Raw genomic sequence first — 5255 nt, forward strand, 5'->3', positions numbered from 1 at the left:
TCCCTTATTCTTTCTCTTTTCTTATTTATGTCTAGCTAAATCTCTTGCTAGGATTTAGGGGAGTCAATGGATTATTGTTAATTGCTAATTATGTTACGGATCTTTCGCTGTCGTTATGTCTGTGTTGTTAATCACTGCTATTAACTGTAATCAGCTATTTGATTCGATGCACTTAGCCTATTTAACCTTGGTAATCCTTGACCTAGACCAGAAGGTTGGAAGGGGTGAGACCCGCAGTGAACAATAGGATGCTTTAGTGAGTGCGGAAGCTAAGCTAATAGTATTTTAGGGCGAATTGAGACCGAAAGGAGATATTCGTTGCCCCTTAGACTGACACATACGACCGACCTGCGACCTTAGCTGCAATTATCAGATATTCATTGATGACCCGACAATCCTAGTCCTCTCTCTTTTATTGTTAATCTCTCTTATTCTTCTCTCTTTCTTTAATCTTATTTAGTTTAGTTTGAACAACCCAAACCCCCAAATTGTGAACTCAGACGGACTAAATTGACAAGTAGATAGTGACCGCCTCCCTGTGGAGATCGACCCTACTTACCGCTGACTTCTGTTAGTAGTAATAGGTATTTATTTTTGGTACCTGACGACGGTATCAGCCCTAGCCTTCTATAAAAGGTACTTTCCTCCACAACGAACTAATCAGTTGAGAGGAAAGATCACGAGTTTCAAGCAAACACCAGACGAGAACTTGTATGAGGCGTGGGGTCCGTTTAAGAAGGTTGTGTGGTTCGTCCCTCATCATGGTTTCGATCAGTGGTTCTTGTGCTATCAATTTTATAATGGGTTGTATGACGATCACCGTGCTATTTTGGATGCTGCATCAGATGGTCGATTCCAAAAGAATATCGATGATGACAAGGGGTGGGGAATCATTGAGGAGATGGATACCCATTGTGCTGAATATGGGAACCGAAGAGGAGGAATTAGAATAGTTTCTTCTGTTGATAGTGCCGTTGTGGCTCAGCTAGAAGCTATGAATGCCAGGTTTGACAAGTTAGAGTTGCAGAACGCGGGAGATCAACAGACGGTTCACTTGTTGACTAGAAAAGAAACCGTTTCATGTGAGAGGTGCGGTAGTAATGATGGTCACACTGCTGTTGACTGTCAAGCTGAGAATGAGCAGGTTTTTGCCTTTCAACAATATAGGCAAGGGGGCTCCTATTACAACAATCAGAGTGGAGTCCATCCTAACTTGAGATGGACAAGTCAGAATGTATTGAATCCTACACCTCCACCGCAGCAGCAACAACCTTACGTTCCACCTCACAAACCTCAACAAGGCTTTCAAAAGCCTCCATCTTTCCCACCACCGCAACAAGATGCTTCTTCTAGTGGCGTAAATGAAATGGCCGAGTTGGAGTCAATGATTCAGTCATTGACAATTCAATTGTAGAAAAGTGACCAACAAAAAGATGCATCAATCAAGTCACTTGAGTCACAAATAGCTCAACTCGCCACCAATCAAGCTTCGAGGCAGCCGGGTCATTTACCGTCACAACCTGACAAGAAACATCATAAGACGGTGAATTTAATTAATCTGAGGAGCGGTCTTTCCTATGAGGGACCTAAAATGCCATCTGACAGTGATAAATCAGACCCGAGAATTGCAGTTCCTGAACATGAACAGTCGTTCCTTGACGAAAATATGCTGAATCCGAGAAAATTACTCGATCGACTCATCACTGGAGGTCGATCGAAGGAAAAAGCTGAGAAAACTACTCGATCGAATGGTTCAGATGTTCGATCGAGTATTGTGGAAATAGAAGCTTTTGATCGAGTGGGTAATAGCACTCGATCGAGTGAAATTGATGAAGAATCTACTCGATCGAAGGAAAAGCGTGCTCGATCGAGTAGAAATGATGCTGATCGTGTTTATTCTTTGGCAAAAATAAATGAAGGTTTAGAAATTCCCATTACGGTCCCTTTCCCAAGGCGATTGGAAAACAGGAAGGCTGAACAACAGTTCGGTAAATTTGCTGATATTTTAAAGAGCCTTCACGTCAATGTTCCCTTCGCCGAATTGCTAACTCGGGTACCCTCTTACATGAAATTTATGAAAGAAATATTAACGCGTAAGAGGCATATAAATTATTATGAAACGGTAGCTTTGACTAAAGTGGGCACTGCCCTAATTCAAAATAAGACACCACCCAAACTGTCTGACCCGGGTAGCTTTTCTATTCCATGCCATATAGGGACCCATTTGATCGATAATGCGTTATGTGACTTAGGAGCTAGTGTGAGTGTCCTACCATTGTCTCTCGCTAAGAGACTTGGTTTGACCAAATTTCATTGTACCAACATGACTGTGCAGATGGCCGACCGTACTTTATCACGGCCCCTAGGTGTCTTAGAGGACATACCTGTAAAGAACGGGAAATTCTTTATTCCCGTTGACTTTATAGTCTTAGACATCCCCAAAGATTCTTACACTCCTATCATATTAGGACGACCATTTTTATTTACTGCTCGCACAGTGATAGATTTCGGGGGAAAGACTCTTACTTTTCAGGTAGGTGATGAGGAGCTGATTTTCTATCAGTCCAATGTTCGTAGGGCCTCTATGCAGGTTCAACCTTGCAATATTGACACCTCCGCCTCAGACTGAGAGCAATATGGAGGACCATTCTGTTATTTCTATTGTTGCAGGTATAAACAGAGTGGATATTGGAGATTCCGTCGACAAAAGTACAATGAAAGTCAAGCTCATTAAAGGGAATGATGCCAAGGAAGATGCCAAAGAAAAAGATCATGAACGGGAAAAGAAAGACAAAGGAAAGAAGAAAGTAAAGGCATATGTGGACGCGAATTATTCTTCTTCAACCAATTCAAACTCATGACGATAAAAAAGGACGGTCCGCGATGCTGAAGGGACCTCCTCCAGTCAGAAGCCCTCTCTTGGGCTGTTGAAGTGCTTCGGAAGATAAACGGGAAATGTCCCGTTGTAAAAACTTTGTAATTTGAATTTCTGCTAGACATTTTATTTTCTTTTTAAACAATAGCGTAGTTAGTTTTTAGCATAAGACCGAATATAGACTGCGTATTGTGGATTTGGTATTTTCGGGAAATATTTTTTTGTGTTTTTATGCAGGTTTGGGGAAGATATGCTACATTGGGATGCGTGCTAAAGGAAAAAGCCTCAATCGAGTACTTTTTGTACTCGATCGAGCAGAATGCCCGGGTAAAGCCCTCGATCGAGTAAACAAGAGTACTCGATCGAAATGTCATCTTTGAGGGTTACTCGATCGAGTTGTCCTGTACTCGATCGAGAAGAAATGAGGAGCAAAAGTCCTCGATCAAAAACTCTGCTGTATTCGATCGAGTAAAATCCAAAGAGGAGGAGGAAGCTTTCGATCGAAAAACGCTAAGGCCTTCGATCGATCAGAATTTTAAAGAAAAGTCTCGATCGAGTGGTTGCAAGTCACTCGATCGAGTGACTACTGCTGATAACACGCAAGGGAGTATTCTTTTCCCTCTTCTATTTTCATTATTCAACTTCTTTTTCTTCTCCCTTTGTTTTGCGATAACCCAAATCTCCCCAAATCTCCTTTTCTCTTCCCATTTACCAAATTAATTACCCATAAATTGTTCCTTGCAATAATTTCGACCATAGCCTCTTGTTTCCCCCTTGAAATTTCGTGTCAATTGCGGTTTTTCTGAGGGTTTTAGGGTTCGAAAAATCGGATAATTTTCGATTGTTTGTGCTTAATTTGTTGATTTTAATTGCCATTTCTTCTTGGGTAATCCATCAAGTAAGTCCTCTTCCATATTCTTTATCGTTTAATTGCATTTTTAAGCTTTAATTTTGCAATTAGGGTTTTGAAATTTGCGAAATTTGGAGGAAAATCGTCTTGTTGCTGGATTGTTTTCTGATTATAGGACTTATTTTGATTATTAGGATGGATAGTAGCTCGATTCCTGCCACCTCTAGTTCTACTGCCCCATCTACCTCGGAGACGATGGTCCCTGCTGCCACCACCGTCACTACCCCCGCTGTCACTGTTACAACTGTTGCTCCTGTCACTACTACTGTTACTACTACTGCTGTACCGTCCACGGTATCGACCCCTGATGTGTCGACACCGTCTGTCAAAGTTACATCGTCTGCTTTTGTACCTCGACCATTTTCAGGCCGCGCTCCTGGACTAGCTGCCTCTGCCATGGCTGCTGCCACTGCCTCAGGTTCACGAGGACGGGGACGGGGACGGGGAGTGGGCTCCACAGCTGCTGCGCATATGGACGCCAGGTTCGCAGCTGATGATTCTTTGGATCCTGTACAGGAGTATCCTGAGGTACGCTTCATTAACCCACTTCACCGTATTCGTTTCATGCATTTGATGGATTGTGACATTACCTCTACACGTTTCTTGTGTCGTTCTTCATTGGACAAGTTGGGGATTTTAGAACCCGTGGCTGAATTGTTAAACGGGACTGGGATGACGGGTCTGACCACGATGAGAGCGCTCACATATGAGCAAGTGACCCTCGAGTATTTTAGCTCTTTTACTTTCTCATCTGCTGCCTATGACACTGACCCGGGGAGTTCTTGTATTTCATTTCGACTGTTTAACCGGACCTTCACTTGGACCTTAGCTGAGTTTGGGAGGAGGTTAGGTTTGACTAGTGACATCCCTCAGGATGCTCCTATGAAGCTCCTGTCTTTACTTTGGGGCACTATTGCACAGACTCCCTTTGACCAGAGGAAAATGGCTCACATCCATCTTCCCCTAGACGTTACTTTCATCGTCTCCTCGAGGAGACGATCTTTGGCCGCCACGAGCCCAACAACGTTAATAACGTTGAGTTGTCTATTTTAGCGGCCTATTTAAACATTGATGGTGCTGGCCCCTTCGTTCTTAACATTACTTATCTGACAGCTCAACATTTTAACGTTGTCCGGCAGAAGAGGAAGGGCACGATTTCCTGTGGTGGGTTGGCATCCTACATTGCCCGTAGCCTCTTTACTGACTTCCCCCGTGGCCTGACACATTTAGATAAGAACGTGTACATTGACATTGACGCCATGCTGGCGATGTTTTGGTTAGCTGAGGACCAGCGGACTTGGAAGATTAGTGGTTCCGAGTCCGTGACCTTACCTTTTCCCGACCTACCCCGTCTTTTACCTTTGACCAATGTGTCGGGTAGGTTACCTCTACCTCTACCTTCTTACCACCTTTCACTTGCTCCTCCCGCTTCTAAGAAGCGGAAAAAACCTGAGACCAGGGAGGGGTTCA

Source organism: Silene latifolia, chromosome 8 (genome assembly GCF_048544455.1).
Source record: "Silene latifolia isolate original U9 population chromosome 8, ASM4854445v1, whole genome shotgun sequence".
Classification (NCBI taxonomy): domain Eukaryota; kingdom Viridiplantae; phylum Streptophyta; class Magnoliopsida; order Caryophyllales; family Caryophyllaceae; genus Silene; species Silene latifolia.